This window comes from Micropterus salmoides, unplaced genomic scaffold (genome assembly GCF_014851395.1).
Source record: "Micropterus salmoides isolate LMB-PRFRI ecotype aquatic unplaced genomic scaffold, ASM1485139v1 Ms_hic_scaffold_8, whole genome shotgun sequence".
NCBI classification, from domain to species: domain Eukaryota; kingdom Metazoa; phylum Chordata; class Actinopteri; order Centrarchiformes; family Centrarchidae; genus Micropterus; species Micropterus salmoides.
In genome coordinates, this window is record NW_024044570.1 from 11,748,715 (window position 1) to 11,768,110 (window position 19,396).

The window sequence follows — 19,396 nt, forward strand, 5'->3', positions numbered from 1 at the left end:
TTCAGTGAAATGATCACAAATTTATTAACCAAATCCCACCCTCATGAATAAAGATAAAAACATTCTAAGTAATCATCTAAAATCAGGAGACATGAGGTGGGGATACTCTAAGGTCACCCCTTACATATTGTTTACTACTCTGAACACTAGTCCACACTATAGTAGTATTAAAAATATAAGAGTACCTCATTTGGTGCTGATGTTATTAACTACACCCAACATTTATATTATCAACCATCTGGGCTGCTGCAGAACAAAAGAGATGTTGCTGCTGTGAGTGCAGTTCTGACTACCAAATATTAAATTGAAGTTTTGGTTCCATTGAAATGCTTACACATATGCAACCTGAAGTCCGGCAGGTAGAGATGTAATGCAGAGTAAAATTATACAAAAGTCTCTCACACCAAAGGCATGTGTCTTATCCACTGTTCCGTTACTACCCATCAATGCAGTGGAAATCATCCTTATATGTTCTAAGTGTTAGACATTTTTTTTTGCTCAGACATTTTGTTGGTTGGACCATGGAAATCCCATGGAAAACAAGCTGGTCAAAAAGAGTGGGAGAAGTGGCTGAGGGGTTCATTTCACAATCTCCTGGTCCGACTTTTCTGGCTGTCACTTGCCCGTTTGATGGGTGGATCAGATAACCTCCACACTGACAAGATGGCGTTATAGATCCCTATCATATTATTTTTATGTACCAAAAAAAATATATTTCCCCACAGTCTCTTGGCATTAGACCGTTATGAGTGACACACAGTACCAAAGCCAATACTTTCCAACATAAGCTCAGGCAATGTTAAAGCAGTAAGAACTGAATCAACAAAATATTGCGTTCCTCTCCAAACACTGCTGTTCATTTAATACAGAATCAGCTTCACTTTAACAAGCAAGCCCCCAGAACTTGAGAGGCCTGATGAAAGATACATTATTTAAATGGAAATGTTTTGGGAGTTTTGGGTACTGCAGAACACTTACATTAGCTTAGGTTGATAACTTTAATGTCTAATAATTCTGCTAGCTGATTAAGTTGGGAAAGAGAACTATAATTATAGATTTGCATCTCAAATATAATTCATAATTTGCTGCTGAAAGGGGTACATTATAAGTGATACTGTATCTGCATGTTCTTAAAATATAATTTGTTAATAGTGTATTGAAACAGCTAATGATGAACTATGAACTATGTATGTGCGTTAGTATTGTATTTCATCAATTCACTGAACTGTTTTTTAAAACTCCAACCTGATCTTTTGGAAACATCTTTCAGCCAAAGTAATTAACAGGTTTTCCTTTTTGCAATTTGAAACACACCTTCTGAATTCTCAATTGCTCAAACTGTAAATGAACCGAGACTTAAGGGAACAGAGTGCTAAAGAATGTAAAGCATACCTGTTATAAGGCTTTACCTCAGAGAGTCTGCAAAGTAACTTGACCCATATAGCTAATTGGTAGGCTGGTTATGCTTTTTCCATGTGCTTTTTTGTTCTTGATTAGTTATATCTAGTTAGGGTTCTTTATCCTGTCTTACCCCTCTGTTTTGTTTTGTCTCTGTCAAAGGCAATAGGCATAAAAAATATATATATATATATTATTTAAAAAATTATTTCCACCCTAACTTGTCACATCGTGGTACAGCTCAGAAGATGTCCATCTACGTTTTGGTCCATGTAACATGGGTGGAAGTTCTTGAGTACCTTTTCCTTGTGACAAATGGATACATAAACTCCATGAACTCCATCCTGGCCAATCTTATAAATACATAGTAAGACCAGTATTTATTAGCAGTAAAAAGTGACACGATTGAGATTGAGAATGGTAGGAGTTGATATCGGACAATAAGAACAGCATGCAGGTCATGTATTCAACAACAAATATGCCAGGAAAACAGGAAACAGAAATTTTAAGATAAATTGGGGGGGAAAGTAGTGCAATGACATCAGAATAATTTGCCTACTGTAGAGAACAGGATAAAAAAATTTCTAGTGTTTTTTTTTTTTTGTAAATATTGATACTTTGCATCCAAAGAACTTCAAAAAAGAAAACATTATCTTTGGTGGTTGAGAGAACTTGAATGGAAGTGTAATTTGTATTATCTTGTATAAGAAATTTTATTTCTAACAACAAATACAATTTGTTATTACCTACAAGATTATGGAAGTGTGGGTCTTATTACCTGTATTTGCCAAAACAAAATGATGCTGTTTCAAGCTAACTTCTCCCACCAATCTGACAGTCTTTTTAGAACCAAAGTGAAATAGAGCATTATTCAATACGTTTGTGTGGTGTTTATGAAGAAGCCGTGGGAAAGGTAGTGGCAGGTCCACCCAACACATCACCGTGAAGTGGACTAATTGAAGATTATGGTGGGGAGTATGCCATGCCTCTGCCAGTAGATAATCCCTCATCAGCTGCCGTCTGGACTCAGAATGAGGAGTGCATTTCATGGAGGGTCTCCCCCCATGGAGCTGCAGAAACTGAGAGGCAGCCCTGTTTAATTACTTGCCCCACTAACAGCACTCTGAGACTGGGGGACAGTGGATTGAGGTTCTGGGAGTCTTATGAGGTGGGGGTGGGCAAGGGTATGCCTAACCCCCTAACTGTGGAAAACAGGAACAATGAGATTTTGTTTAGATTCAAGGCTTTGCAGCTTTGCCTCAGTTGCCATTGTCTCCCAGGCTTTTTCTTAAGCCCTCGCAGGTTACAAATCCAGGCACATATTGAGTCATTCATGCATCTGTCAATGACAGGGTGAAGCCCACGTAGGGACTCCTGCTGGGAATTTAATGAACATGTTTTCCTAAGGAGGTAGCTCTGAAAGTTAACAGACTAGCACAAGGAAGAATGTGAGAAAGTTAGCGACAGCCAAGAGTTTCTGGTGCCAGTTTTGGTTTACAATCTTGTTTGATTTCATGCAACATTTTAGGGGTTGTATTGTCAGTGAGGTTGGTGGTCTGATCAAGCATTACCTTCATGTAATTCTTTACCAATGCTCAAGTTAGTGATACATGAATGCTTTATGCAAGAATATAGTCCAATTTTCTCAATCCAAAGCAAATGGCGGCCCCTACTAAGAATATAAAATATTGAGAGCAGAAATGGGATCCAAACACTAGCAAGAATGGTCTCTTTGTGCAAAGTGGCCATATTCAGGGGTGAAGAGTGACCATGGAGAACTTCAGCAATCCATTCTGTTTACAAATAAGCACAGCTTAGTGTGCAAAGAGCCTCCAGACAGCCTGAGGTCAAGGAGCGTTCAAGCAAAACATCTCAGCACAGTGCAGGCGACCTCATCACTTTACCCCGAAGCTGGAATTCACATGCTTATGGATGATGGCAAACTCCATTGAATTCTAGCAGAAGAAATGAGACAAGTAAGTCGTAATCCTTAATCTAAATATCAAGTGGTTTTGCATTGGCAAGTATGTTGTGTCTGGACTTCTGTTCAAGCAGCATAAGAGATTCATTGTCTGAAGCAAAGTATAGAAGCAGGGTAAGGATGTGTGCATTCAGGGTCTGTCGCACAACTGTTGGATTGACTGAATCAAAAACAAAATTTAGCTTTTAACTTGTGTGGTGCTGGAGTGGGTGGAGACCAAGAGCAGCTGCCCTGGGGAGAAAAACAAATATTCCATTATTTAAGTCAGTATTGATTTGTGTATGCAGCATGATATTGTGAGAACAATATATGTATTGTTCTCACAGGGTACATATTTAATAGCAACTGGAAGAAACTTTCAATATATGTTAGATCACTTTCAAAATGTTTTAAATGTACAATGCAACACAAAATGTAGCACATTTTGCTAACTTATTTGTGCAAGTGATGGAAATGAGGACATGACATAACCAAAAAGAAGTGTGCATTCCTTGAGCACTCAAATAGATCACAACATGGGCATGAGGTCTTTCTTGTGCAAACACAAAACCATTTCGTCATAAACCTTTTTTCTTCTTATTCTTGCTTAGGAAATGTCCTTATGAGGCAGTATGAAGTGCACAACACTAAAATTCAGTGATGAAACCAATGATGAAACAAAGCTAAACACGTCTGAATTTGGTACGACTGATGCAGTGGTCAACGTTTAATTTATTAAGTATCCAGGCTGAGCAGAAGTCTCTCTGAACAGCTTAACATCAAGTCGACAAAAGTGATTTGACTTGACAAGCAGAATTATAGTTATGTCTTTGTCCTAGCGTTCGTGTCTGGAGCAGCCAGATGGGTGGGTGTTGAGGGCAAAACCTTGTGCTTCCAGAGACTTTCCGTGTAGAGCCAGTGTCCGTGGTCCATACATGTACTCTAGCCCCCACTGCTCTGAATACCACCATTAGGCCTGACCACCTAACAAGATCAAGATTTAGGCTTTTGAATAAATTAGGTTAATCTTATCTTTAAATGATTTCAACGATTAATCAAATGACTTCAACGATAAATAAATCAAAATAGTTGCTGATTAATTTTCTGTTGATCAATTAATTAATGAATCCAACTACTCATTTCAGTTTCTGTCATGACGATACTGAGTTCCCAACTACTGAAATCAACACTTATAATTTTTGCTGAATTAAAGAATACGAGGTTCTTTCTTTAAGCAACATTATGTACGATTTGTTTGTTTTTTATGCGATTTGGCACCCCTACCGTTTCAGAGTGTAATTCACAGCTGTATGCATGCAATTGTTATGATTACATTACTTATGATCAAAAACTAGCAAGTCGACAACTTTGCTACAGTCAAACATAAAGAAAGTGACAATATAAGACACAGCAATATTACTTGCTAGTCCAATTGTGTACACAGAATGTCAGCTAGACAGCAACTGCGCAAGAGCGCTTACAGTAACATTACCGATGTCCAGGTCTAACATCATCTCAAGATTTATAGCTACTGGTTAAACCTGTCTGTGAAACCTCTGGCTGATTTTGCTCGATTTGACAACTTTGCTAACACAGGCAAACATCAAGCAAGCCCATCAAGCCAGCTAATATGTCATTACTTACTAGTCCAACAGCAAGAAGGCCAGCTTGGCATCTGTCTTGCATCCTTTCAGCTGTCTGTTATTTAGGCCTACGCTTGTCTTGTTTCTTGCTCAGTCATTCTCTCATATATCTCTTCCTTGATTCCTCTGACAATGTTTTCTTCGGTCTCTTTGCAGCCTCTGCCATGATATTCATTCTGAGAATACCAAGTTAGCTTCTTCCAAAGAACTCACATAATACATTCTATATTTTTTGTTTCATCTTCTTATAGCTAGCTTGCTGAAGAGTTGTGTTAGTGTGACGTGTTGCCGTAAAGCATTGCATCGTTCTCACGATAGATGTCCTGTCTGGTATTTCAGTGTTACAGAGTGCCAATACCAAGCGCCCCTGGCCGGAGTGGCAATGACAGAGATGCCATTCTCCCCATTACAAGTCTGTCTACCTTGAAAATTATTTAAAATATGCTATTTTTAACATACTGCCAGATCAATCATACAGTATAAGAGGCAAAGCTTTAAAAAGCTCCTATATTCCTGGATTGATTGCTGTGGTAGACACACCCCACTGTTCATAACAAGTTGGCCTGCTGGCTATATTCATAAACCCATATTCCAGATCTTCACAAAGATACGCAACACGTTTACATACTGGCATTCAAGGAAATTCTAGGAAAAACATTGTAATCAGCGGTTAATATGGTCAGACAAGACACATTCTTTAACATATGTGGGTTAGAAGACAATGTAAAAAATATAAATATCACTGGGGATTGCCCCATGGTTAAAGCTGAACTATTTGTCCCAGTGCACTGAAATAGGACCAAATAAGAGGCAGGAAGTTCTTTCTGGAAACAGTCAGAAATCCCTGACATTTATGTCATTTCCTTTGGCACAAGCTCGTGGGGCCTAACTCTTGCTCTGAGCTTGCAGCTCAGTGAACCCAATCACCCCGCCCAGTAATCCTCGCTCTTCTAACTGCTGTGATTTTGTCACTTGAACTGCAGAGCCTGAAAGCTGTGCACGCACAATCTGGAGAGGACACGTCACAAACGACTCACACTCCTGCGCGGCTAATCTCATTACCCTTGTCTCTATGCAGTATGGGGTCAACAGGGTTGTGTTGCTTGTGCCACCAGAGTGAACTGGGATCAAAATGATCATGAATTTCAGCGAGGCTTCACAGAAACATGAGTCACATTAATGTGAGAGGTGACCTTCGTATTAGTAGAGGCTATCAAGAGGCCTCAGTGGACTGGCTTTAGAGCAAAACATGTTGCTGGGTAAAAGTTGTATATGCTGTGCTCAGGATGAAAAGTTGGTGCAGCCTGTGTTTACTGTCTGTCAAGTCTGGTATTTTAGAGCAGTTCAAGCAACAGGTGCAACTTAAGATATACTGAGAGTTATTCTGAGTGATAGCTCAAGTCACCATAAAAACATCTCTAAGACGACTCAGTCTGTCTGAAATACTGCAGAGTGAGTAACTTGACTGCTTAAGTGCATACTGCACAGAGGACACTTGGTGCTTGACTGCTGATGAGGATCTGTTTATTCAAAAAAGCCTTTAAGAAACATCTGGGATCCAACCCACCAAATGTGATGAAAATAAATAGAAAGAGAACCTTTGCTCGGACAGTTTCAGTATTTCTGACATATGATTTATCAAAGAAACACTGATGTGCTGTCAGTGTATCTTGAAAATAGGGCATCCAACTAGTGAAAAGCAGCCTTAATTATAAAGTATAATAATCTAAAGCAGTGAATTAGTTTCACAATAATTATCCTTTCATTTTTCTACGCTTTGCATTGACTGAATGACTAAATTTTGCATTAAGGCACTGCCATATTCATTTATCAGATAAAGCAGCTATGCATTGACCAACCAAGATGAACATTCTCACAAACAGTTTTCACTGCTTACAGAAATAGTCTACGTTTAAGTAGGCTAAGAGCGAAATTATATATATGGTGCATATATATGAAGCACTTAAGTTCAGTTCCTGTCTTATTCACTAGAGCAGATGTGTGGTATTGATCAGTCCTCTAGCGTCAAATAACTTTTATTGGTCCTGCAGCCAGAATGTAGACCAAATCATGACTCGCACGGTGGACATCGTGACTCCACAAATAAACCTCAATCACCGCAGGCATTGTTCTCCAGCAGAAAAGCCACATGCACACCAGGCGCTGAATCCTCCACAGAAACAATTAACGAGGCCAAATAACTATTCGTTTCTACCCCTGTTGGCTGTGATAATAAGTTGCAGTCCAGCCTTAACGCACGGTGGAGTGAGTCAGATTCGCCATGCAGCCGTGCGGAGATATTGGGGACAGCTTGCGCATCGTATGAAACAGATGAAAAGCTTTTGCTGGGATGTGTATAATCCTGTCCTCACGACAATCCTCAAACCACCTCGCAGATTATTTCTCGGCTGAGGATCACTTTCGAGGCTAGTTGAATCAAATGAAGTGAACTGGTGACATGCATGCTTCTTAAACTGCCCTCTTATTGACAATTTTTAAAGCACCAAAACAACACGCAGCAACTGGAGCTGGTGAGAATACCGTAAAAGCTTTTTTCTCGGTTTCTACTCATGCCTGTTGCACTGTGGACGCACTAGGAGGAGACTTGCAGCTGACAAGCAACACGCACATGGTGCGTTATTATGGTGAGTTCACTGCAACTGTTCTTTGTCCTACGACGTGTGTTTGACAGTTTGTGGCTTATTCTGAAAATCGTTTTTAATGTAGGCCTAAATCACTTACGTTTTTAATTAATTAACAGGAGCAATCGGTGGAAAAGCATTAAAATATTCTCAGAATATAGTGAGAGTGACTCTTCTGCACATTTGTTAACATTGACTTTGTCTTTATGATGGTTATTATCTGGTGTTAGAAAGTCATCCGTGTGGCACTGAGAACCAGTTATTTTTACCGGTTTTATTATTTTATTCAGTAACTTTTGTGGGATTTTATCATTTTGTACAAGGATTTTAAACTAGATTTTGCACTGTGGCTGGGATGTAAGGTTGATTCCTGTTGTAGTTATTCTCTTTTTAGTTTAGTTAGTTCCTGTATTTATAGACAGTGCCCCAGTGTGGTTTCAGGTTCACTGTCATGGGAAGAAAAAAAAACAAAGCTTTGTTTTAACTGTGTACAATGAACAGTATTAAGGTTCAGTGTAAATTAGGCAGCCCTTGAGTGCAAACATAAACTAAAGCACAGAGGATGTTAAAAACCTGAAAAGAGAGATGCAGTTTTGTAGTGACACAAAAAAATACTATAATGAGGGACTCTGCAGTGTCAAGGAAACAGAAAGTTATTAGTTCAGTATTTCACTTCAGTAGTTTTGAGGTGCAACTCCCTCTGAGATGTATGGTCAAAATACTCTAAAGAAATATAATTTATTGAATTTAAATATAGATAGAGTTATAGAGGAAGCACACCCAATAAGAAATTATTAAAAATCGTAAAACATCATGGTAATAATTGTCAAAATACAGAACACAGTACACATTAAAGTTACTTTAATGTGTGTAGGCATTACCACAAGATGCAATTTCTAGTGTGGATTGGTTGGTACAATAAAATTTGAAGAACACTATTTATTTATAAGGCGTCATGACTCAAAACACCTTGTGGAGTCTAAAATAAAACTGCATCTAATTCATGTAATCTTTTGTGGCTGTAGCCTGTATGAGGCAAATAAAATCCACAGACACTGAATGTATATGACCTGTTGCTGACGCCTGTGCATAACCAGACTGCACTGCTTTTACAGTGTCTGTGGAATTCAGAAACACTTCTGATCACATTTCTAATTTCATCATGACAACATCTTTTAAATCAGATATTTTAAAGTCAGCGTCTTATTTTCTTATCAAAACTGGACACCAAACTGAAACTTTGAAACATTTCTAAATAAAACTGCACATTAGAACTGATAATATTAACACTGAAGCTCTCGTTGTTTCTCATATGAACTTTATTTTTCTAAGCTTATTCACTTCCATGGTGGCCAAAGGTTACAAATTGAGTGTCTTTCTCAAAGACCTTCCAACAGCTATGCAGTTTAGCTTCAATCTCTCTTGCTGTTCCGAAAGAGGAAATAAAGTGTTTTTTTGTTTACAGTTGTAGAATAGCAACGTCTGGAACAACATTCAGAAAACTCTTAAATTTTTTGTCCTACAGTCCTAAAGAACCCTCGTTGCCAAAAACTATTTTGGCAGCCCCTGCCATCAATATGCTCACTGTTTCTGAAATTAGTCATTTAACTCTTAATGCTGAGGGAATTTCTGTCTGCAAATTAGTATTATTATATGCATTTATCTACATTTTGAGCAAATCAAGGATTGTTCTGCAACATTTGGGATTATATAATATGACACAGCCTGCTTATTCTCACTTCCAACCTCTTTACCATCGTCCAGACACATTCATGGCTCTGTCCAGATGTGTGTGTGCATCTCTATCATGTTGCTTCATTCTGTTTTTCAGTTCTTTATTGCTTGTAGAGCTCATCAGTTAATAGCTGTGTAGTGCTCACTGGATGAACATTGGGTGAATCATTAATAATATTACAGCAGCTATTAAATATTTATGAGCATAGTCTGATGAGTAAGCAAGGTCTCATCATTGAAAGTGAAAGCATAATGATTTAGCCTGACAGTAAAATAACTAACAATATAATACCTTCCCCGCAATAGATTGTGGTGAATGTGTATTTGGGGTCCACTGTGTTCTTCCTTGATCGCTTTGTCATTTTTCACTCATCTAATATTGCATATCACTGATGCACTACAAAACAGCTGCACAAATATTTACTGTCATTAGTAGCAACATAGTTATGAGTGCATAAAAGCTCCCACCAAAACCATACAGAAGGCTTTTATATTTTCTATGTAACCTAATGCGTAATGTTTGCTTAGTGCAAGATCTAATTTTACTTTGAGACTTAATGATTGGATATTTACAAAGTGCTGCACTCCTTCATCACAAGCTCTAGGTATCATATTATGCTGACATACAGAGGCAGTCTGCATTTTATTTAAGCTGCTGCATTTTTGGTTGTAAAAGCTTTTTTATTATTTTGTGAAAGTTATTGTTGTGATGCTGTAGGTATTCTTTTCAGTGTATTCATTTATAGCGTCTGCTTTTCAAAGGCAGTCATGGGTGATGAATGAATTTGAGCTTCTTGTTCTTACTGTGCAAACTGCAGCAAACTGTTGACTGTCATCCTGCAGTGGGAAGCAGGAACAGGTGAATGCTGTCAGGCATCTGAGCTAGACAAGCCAATAAACCAGCCTCAGGACACTGCTGACTGATGCAAAACTTGCCCTTTAGTCCTCCCTTATTCCTCAACTGTGCTTCGGCTTCACTGAAAACTGAGTACTTGCTAAAAAAGACTGTTGGTCCCGAAGTTATGGTACAAGCTGTTAGTGTACAATAGAAAGTACAGTACATGTAAAATGGCACTTACCCAGCGTTCCTGTTCATATTTGTGTTTTCTTGTAAAGCTTCCATGTACGCCAGTTTCCCCCTGTGACTTTGAAAATGTCTTTTTAAAGTAGTGCATGTTTATATGTGTGTCTGTGTTTGGGGCTTTTATGTGCATGACCTAATTCCACAGTGAGCAAAGAATCTGCAGTGATGGCTGTGTGGTCATGTGTATGTGTGTGCTCATGCGCGTGTGTGAGTGCGTGATTGAGTGTGCACACGGTTTCCTCCCTCCCCCATAGCTTCCTTGTAAAGCCGACAGAGAGCACACTAAGTTCATCTAAGGACAGGGACGTGCTTTTCTTTCCAGTGTGAATCATTTTGGAAAAATGAGCCTCTGGACTGAATTGCCCCAACAATTTGGCATGTTTCTCCATTCTGCTTTATTGTCTATTTTGGCTGAACTTGCAGTTCTTCATTTCACTGCCAAGAAAACTTCAGGTCCTATACAACAGGCAAAGCCAGTTTCTGAGTCAACCACGGCCTTTAAGCACATAAAATAAATCTCTACAGAGTACTGCCATAGCTTCCTGTTTAGCTGTGAATTCCAAAGAGAAAAAAGCAAGTCATGCCTGTACTGTAAATCCAGAGTTCTCTAGAAACAACATGGACAATAGCCATCTCAAGGCTTTACACCTTCAAATAAAATTCTACATGGAAAATGACACCTGCCCACTTTTTACAGGGGTGTTTTATACGTTTAGATTACGACCCTTCCTCTTTTTAAAAGCCATTTTCTCGGCACAAGGTATCTGCTTTCGCACTTGTGCAGTTTGTGGAACAAAACTCTGCAGTGCAGTGAAAAGAAAGTGTGAGTGGGAGCGGTTTTGGGATGTGGACAAGAAAGAAGGGAGGGAGATGAGGGGGAGTTTTTAATTTTGTAGTCAGCCCCCCCCCCCCGCCCCCAGCCCATAATTCTGCTCCCTCTTCGAGAGGGAAGAGGGAGTGGCCTGTGTTGAGGTTTGGGTGAACCAAGGGTGGGCTGTGGCAGCCGGCAGCTGGGCTCTCACTACCTATGTCCTCCAGCTCCAGCCTGAATTATGAAGGCTCAGGAATGGCAGCCAGCCTAATTACAATGACTGATTGCCCGTCCGTTGGCATTTCTCAGACGGTGATTGTCGTGAGTGTAGGCTATGAGGAGAAGGAGGAGGGCCATTTCTCATTGCCCCCCCCCCTTTCTTTGCATGAGAACAGCCATAGATTGAGATCTGACTGGCTGGAGAGAAAAGAGATGTTTCATGATTTGGCAAGGCAGAGCTGGTGGAAAGCCAGAGACAGGTGATGTTGCACTGATAGCTTTGAAGCTGTATGTTACACCAAAGGAATATTAAAACATTATTTTTGCTATTGTATAGGAATACTAGTCTGAAGTAAATTCAAAACTTTTTTGATATCTCGTGAAGAATATAGAAACTGATCTCTAAATGTAGTAAATCTTCAACCTGTTGACTTCTTTCTGTGTTCTTGCGCATTCCTTCGACTATCCTACTGGCATTGTGAAAATTAGATAAAAAAAGGCAAAAGGAGAAGCACTGAATTGGCCGTTTGTATGTCAGCAGAGCACTCAGAGGTGTGATGTGTGTGTTAAGTGGGAGCTGGTTTGAGTTGGTCTGCCCTGCTTTGTCCAGTGCTTTGGCTTTTGTTCCTCCAGTAATGAATTGTGGAAGCCTTGGCTTCAGCTGGAGTGTCTCATAGCAACTGAAAAGAGAGAGGGAGAGCTGGTAAATGGAGAAAAGGGCAGGGGAGATCATGTGTTTCTTTCAAAAGGCAAGACAAACCAGACCATCGTTTGGGCATTTTGTGAAGAGTAGAAATCCAACTGGACAATTCTACTTGTACCCAGTGCATCATTATTTATTTCTTTTATTTCAAATGACAGCATTTTGGGCCTGGGATAACAGCATGTGTTCTCTGAAATGTTTCTATTACTTAAAATATGGATTTTAAGAGTGCCTAGACTTAATTTTTACATGTCTGAGACTAAATGTAAAATAACTATTTTCCAAACATATTGCTGGTTTAAAATTTACCAATTTAAAAAATGTCTGCGCGCTCTTAACATTAACCGGTCACAGCAACTCATTATGTTTTGTGGTGATGGTGCCATCTTGAATATTCAGTGCCACTGTTGATTAACTGAAAGTACCGCTCTGTGGTTGTATCACTTCTCAGGTCAGCTGCCAACTTTCACCTGAATCCATGTGTGTGTGAGATGTGTGTGTTTTTGTAAGCGTTTATGTGTTTACGTGCATGCATGTACATTCAAATTTGCTTTTATGTGAATGCCCTTATGTGTGTGTGTGTGTTCACACCAGGTTAGACTTTATTAACCAGCGGCCAGTGCTAAAGCCAGGCCATGTTTGCCCTGTGACCCAGACACTACCTGTCTGCTGCCATGGTTACAGGGACATAGCAGGTTTAGTGGCATGACTCCAGGGATTACTTTCCCTGGTCTTAACAATCAGGCCTGTGCCCCAGTGGCTGTAAAATGGGCCAAACTGCACCCTAACAGTTAGGGGAGCTCAGCAGTGTGCCCTGGTGGCCTTTAAAACTGTCCTAAGTGCTGTGTAAGGGATTAGATCTATACAGCGTAATTGCTCTGGTTTCAGTGACTGTCCCTTTGTGATCTGGTTCACTTGTAGTGATTAGCTCTCATAAATGAAAAACCTAATGCCACGCACTGGATACAGGTCTGAGGTGCTTGAGTTAAAACACATGTTGAACCATTTATCTTTGTCTTTGAGAGCTTACGATTTTGTCACCAGACACAATTTTAAGATTTTCCACACACTGACAGCGTTTTCTGTTTACTCAACAGATCAATGAATGAAGAAATACAAGACTCAAACAATCACTGTGAGTACTTTATATTTATAGAAGGTGAACCCAGTAACCTCAACACCATACCAGTTTTGAAACGTACGAGTGTGTCAGAGAGCCGTTTGTTTCATGTCTTTGGTGGCGTGTTAGATCATTTAATGAGATGATGATTACAGATTGTTCACACTGTGGATAAAACAAAAGAAGCACCTAATTGTGTCCACTGTTTATAAATGTTCTGTGTTACAGATCTGCTGTGTAACATGTCTCTAATGCATGTGAGAGATAGTTGACTGCAAATATTTGCAACAACCTGAGTAACATACAGAAGCAGTTCTGAGTCTGCTGTTGTACTTTATTCCAGCAAGTTGCATATCTCACTGTAACTACTTGGAAATGATAAAATCACAGGTCACAGGTGCACAGGTCATTCTGTCTTGTACGTTCTGTGTCAGTGACCTTGGAAACAACTGAAAATGTGGGCAGAACTTGATTTGTTGCCAAGAACAAGAACCTGGCCCTGTCTGTCTGACCAGATTAGTGATGTTTTTATTGCCATTGGCCAGAGGTTCGTTGTTATTTATGTTGCCTTTGATTTAGTAATCGAACGCTCACGTTAAATACCCCACATGGCTGCCATGCTGAAGGCTTCGGAATTGGATGGAGCACTGAGGGTCAGTATAATCTGAATTTTGGAAAGATTTTTGGTGACTTAGCAGAATCACAAAGGCCTCTCTTATTCACTCTAGTGACTTGCAGTCTTACAGGTGTCCACCAGATGCTGCAGGCAGCCTGTACTGTCCCTTGCATGTCATGCAGTGGAGATGTAATATCCACTTTGGAGCAAAGACTTGGAACTGTTTCCATGGTGTTAGGATTAAATGTAATTTAGTTGTGCATCATAGAAAATAGGTCTCATTTTGGGCTATTAACTAGCTTTGATGATGCATCTGTTAGAAAGTGGACTGAGAGTAGTGTAATTGAAGATTTGTCTTTTAATTACATTGGTTTAATTTAAGCACTTGAAGAGATAATGAAAGAAGACATTTGATATTAAATATTATAATATGTCAGTTTTATAACTGACATATTATTACTATTATTATTATAACTTACTGTTTGTGAGTTAGTGGGGGGTTTCATTCACAGCCTTCAAATTATAGTCATGCATCAAAAGTTGTTCTTGAAAGAATACTCAATATTGGTATAGTGAAAGACCTGTAGATACAGTACGCATGTGAACCTGAGAGTAAGAGTGAAGCAGGGTGTGCATGCCGAGCAGAGCAACTTCACAGTTAACTTTGCGAACAAAGCCAGCCCCGCCACAAGGCATGCTGGGAAGTTTGGTAAAAGTGCCTGCCAACGTCCAGAGAGCGGCTCTGAAAATCTTTGCAAGGGCTGAAAATGAAGTTTGAAAATAGAAGTAAGAGGAGCAGCAAAGTAGGCTCAGCCTTCTCTTAAAGAGATATTACCAAAACATTCCAAAGTCATGTACATATAAATGGGGCTACATAGTGAAGTGCTGTTTAAATGTACTATACATCAACAAGGTTGTGGCTAGATATAAATTTTAAAATGTTGGTGTGGACTAATTTTACTCACTTCTGTAGTATCAATTACATAGTTTTTAAAAATGTTAATATGCTGTAATATTCAAAATAAAAGCAAAACAAGAGACAATTGTTTAAGAAGAACGTTACATTAGATAAGTTTGTTTGCTCGGCTGTTATTATAAAGAAAATACTAATATCAATTTGCTGTAGTAACTGACTTGAATTAGAGTTAGATATATAATGGCTGAAGTAAATAACACTATAAAATACAATAGTGTATTACTGGATGCATAATTACTATCAAGATTATGCGATGAAACGATAATTGTGTTCTACTGTAGCAAAAAATACTATGGTAACAATAACAGAAAACCTGATTTCACAGTGCAATGGTGACAGGTGCACTGTTGATGAAAGAGGGAGAAAAGAATCAATCTTTAAGTTTATTAAATTTTATGTAAAAAGTAAAAGAAGCTTTGTAATATTAGAATTTCCTGTTTTTATTTAGTATATCCAAAAATGAGCGCGCAGAAAGGCCACTTCAAAATGGCTGATTATTGATATTGCAGGAATCAAACCTTTTAACTGTCAGATTTGCTGTGAAACCACAGGAAAAACATGCAAGGAGGTGGCAACTAAACCTTTATAGTTTATAGACCTAGCAGAGATTGATTACTCGTTTACAGTGCTGCCATGTTTAACATTAAGAGCTCACTTATACAATACAGTCTATATTTAGTGTTTTCAAATTCTAGTGGTGTTGTGTGCCTTGCTCATGGCCCCGCAAGCGTTTAATGTTAATATTAGTAATTTCTGATTTATTTTGATTCCGGTTTTCGTTTTGAGCTCAGGTTTGTAGTGCAGTGTCAGGCATTGCCAAGCAGAGGACTGTAGAGGTGGTGGTCAGCTTTGTGCTGTGGAAGCAGCCAATGCTCAGCTGAACAGTGGAAGACAGCCTGGAGGGTCCTGAGCCTTCACTTCGCAGCTCCCTGTTTGGCTCTCACACATTGTGCCATTCAGAGCCCAGACTGTATATTCACCCTGTTATGGTCACACCACCGTTGTTAGAGTGAGTTCATTTGAAAAGCCCCCAGGATTTTTTGGTGCAAGCAAGTCAGCGCTATTTGCATTTGTTCCAGTCTCAAAGATTTTACAGGTCAATTGAGACAAGCGAATATTGAACATGCCAAAAAGAGTTTCCTTTTCATAATCATCTTCATCATCTTCTCGTCCTTGTTTATTTTAGCCAGTCTCTGATTCTATTTTCCCAAATTTCCTTTCCCAAAGAGCAATATGTTAGGACCATCTATCTGCTTTATGTGCGAAATAGTCTGATCAAATAGATCCAGGAGATGATATTTTATGTAAAGTAAGTATCACTTTCACTTATTAAGATATGATGTAGATTAATGACAGACAAGCATGCTTCCATAGCTCTATCCTTCTCCCTGTCTGTTGATGAGGGGAAGAAAAACCTTGTTGGCATCTAGGGTAGCAACAGGGGATCAGATAGAGGAGAGACAGGTAAGTGCCAGCCTTTCATTTGATGATGGTTTAGGCCAGAGCCTGCAAACCAAGACACTATTTAGATAAAAACATGTAATCACTTTAATTAGCCTAAGCCTACCTTGTTGGTCTTGCCATCAGGTTTGCTTGCGTGTGTTTGTGTGTGTGTGTGTGTGTGTGTGTGTGTGTATGTGTGTATCCTATTAAGTAGTACATGAGGATATATAGGATCCAACTTTGTCATAACTTAAAAAAATACTACTAATGTAAAAAAAAAAAAAACACCAACAAACATAAAAAAACGAATACTTTAAAACAGTTACATTTTTAATGGTCTACATTATAAATGGTCTGTAGATGAATATGGAAACATCATCAAGGATAACAGATACGATCATAAAACCTTGCTAAATAAAATTGTAACGATTGTGGTTTGAACTGAGCTTTCAAGGATATATTGACTAATTTTCACCACCAAGGGGCAGAAAGACCTCAAAACAAACTCCCAGCAATGAGAATTTCGCTAAAATAGTAAGTAGTATGTAGCTGCAGTACCGGAGGCTGCAGTTTCAGGACCGCAATCCTAGGCCCGGAATTGCATTTCTAGGACCCTTGTTTACTTTGATACTGCCAGCTAGCTGACTGGCTAGCTAGCTAGCTATGTTACTCTTGACAAACTTTGTTAACAGTTGAAATAAACAACCATTATCAACAATAGCAACAAATTTTAATATTTCACCTTAGATAGATGAGAAACAAAATCTTATATTAGGTTAGCTAGAAGGCAAGCTAATTGACAATCCCTTTAAAACTGCCCCACTGGAGGTTTGAATCAAATGTGCTTAATCAAATTCTAGATTTCTGAACGTTAGACTGTGAGCCAAGTACATTTTGTAGAGATATTTGACTGGGGCCCCATGAAGAGGACAGGGGGTTTGTTTTCCAGGGGGTGTGGAAATGAGAAATAGTGAGTCACTTATTTTGTTTGTTTTTCCAAGAATAAATCAGTAGTTACTGCCAGATTTCCCAGGTTATATTAAACACTGAGCATACAATGAAAAAAAGTTAATGACAGAGAAAGCACTCAATATAGCTGATATTGGCTTAAAATATATAATAGATGTATCGTTCAAAATGTAATAAGACAAAGAGTTGTTTTTTCATTTTTGTGCTGTTCAGTGAGTTGTCTTTATAGTTTAAATGAAACATGAAACTCTCTCTGGCCCTAAAGGTGTCACATGAAGTGCAGCTCTGATTTTCTATGCTAAAATAAGTTCACTGCACAGCGCCCCTGGAAACATGGTGTACTAATCTTAAAAATATAATTAGAGGAACCATTTCATGGTTTTCGCTCCCCCATTGTTTTGTACATAGATTTGTTGATATCTGTGCAAGTGAGTTGCAGCTTAAAGAAATGCGCTCTTAAAAATGTATTTATTCACACTATGTGTAAATGGATGCAATAGCTCATAATCAACAGACAACTGTTAAGTAGCCACTTTGATCCCAAAAAGTTAATTTCAAGACTCAAGCACACACTGACATTATTTTAACTTGCTGGAGTTGGTAAGTCATTTGTCCATTACTCTTTGTTTTCCTTGACCCAACATGGGAATACAAGTAGTTTACAACTTTTCAGACAAGAATTCAGGTACACACTTGTGGTAATTATTTTTCTTTTCAGTTGTCTCTCAGCAGTGATCCCATAGGTTTAACCTTAACCTAAATACCTTGTACTTGAACACCAATGTCAAAAATCACAAACTCACAAGTTTCATTTGAAGGCAATGAAATTACATTATAGTGGGGAAAACTGTTCATGTTCCCTCCCTTATAGTGAGCTTACTATAGTGAGATGATAAGCTCTCTAGCTAGCTTAAATTAACTTATTAGCTATCAAGCATGCTAGTTAATGCATCCCCAGACAGATCTCTGTAAGCAAAATCTGCACTTCTAATGTCTTCCATTTTCCTACATCTGAATGTTAACAACTCTCAGCTCAGTGTATCAGCAGCTTCAGCCTTATGTGAAGGGGTTAATGTGACTGTCAGTGTGGGGGGTGTTGTCCATCTGTCCACTGGTGAAAAGGGCCATATCACTCGGTGCTCTGGCAGGATAGGAATCTGTCTGGCTGTAGTGTTAAGATGTCCTGGTCAGTGGGAGGAGGCCACATAAAGGATGTGACGTCTTCTCAGCAGACGGGATGTCAGTGGGAGTCACCTCATCCCTCAGAGAGACATTTAGCTGACGGTCTTATGCAGAGATTGATTGATTACCGGTATAATAGAGACTGTGTAAGGGCTAAAGCAACAGCACAGAGATGATAATAATGTAACAGAGTCCTCTATGAGCAAACACATTTGAAGCTGAACTGGACGTTTGATGTTAATTTGTCACCTTGATCATTCACATGATTATTTGGCCTCTTTTTAGCTTGTCAAAAAGGTGGTTAAGTGATGCTACTGCTTGATTGTTTAGCCTGTTAGGAGCATGTGGAGCATGAGCATTAAAAAGTAGGTTAAGCCTTTCTAACCCAATAATACTTTGTTAGTATCAGTTTTATTTGCTTTCCTGTACTTTTCTAAGCCCTCTGGCACAACATGTGGCAAACCATGTTTTCCCAAGCTGGTTAAAACAAACAATACAGATTATTTGCAAATAATATTTGACCCAGGTCCACTTGCCCCCTTGTGATCCCACTATGGGGTTACCAGCCTCGGTATCTTCTTAGCAAGCCTTGTGGCCCCTCCTCCCAAATGTATGAACCTGGCAGGACCAGGACGGCTTGGTTCTCCTTTTGCATGCCCCCTCCCCCCACCAGACACAGTGATGGCACTCAGTGCCAGAGACACCCCTCCTTCCCCTCCTTTCCCTTCACCAACACTCTTCTCCCCTCTCCTCCCTCCCTTCCCTCTCTGCCGCAGGCAGACCCAGGCATGGGATCTCCATCTGTGCACAAAGGAGCCTCGTCTATCTGCATACGCTGCACATAAAAGGGCCTTTTGTCATGAGCTCTGCACACATGACCGTCCGCCTTTCACCCC

General features: G+C 39.3%; 2 long non-coding RNA genes across 2 annotated transcripts in view; one reads left to right on the plus strand and one right to left on the minus strand.

Annotated features, from left to right (window-relative positions):
* Window positions 1-10,657, minus strand: LOC119893417. Its single transcript, XR_005442803.1, has 2 exons — window positions 10,457-10,657; window positions 1-3,610 (listed from the first exon to the last, which is right to left on the minus strand). It is a non-coding gene; the product is annotated as an uncharacterized LOC119893417 (long non-coding RNA).
* The window catches only part of LOC119893418, a 25,476-nt gene continuing 13,475 nt past the window's right edge, over window positions 7,396-19,396 (plus strand). The window contains exons 1-2 of the long non-coding RNA XR_005442804.1: window positions 7,396-7,646; window positions 13,292-13,329. This is a non-coding gene — a long non-coding RNA (uncharacterized LOC119893418). The remainder of the gene's footprint in view (window positions 7,647-13,291; window positions 13,330-19,396) is intronic.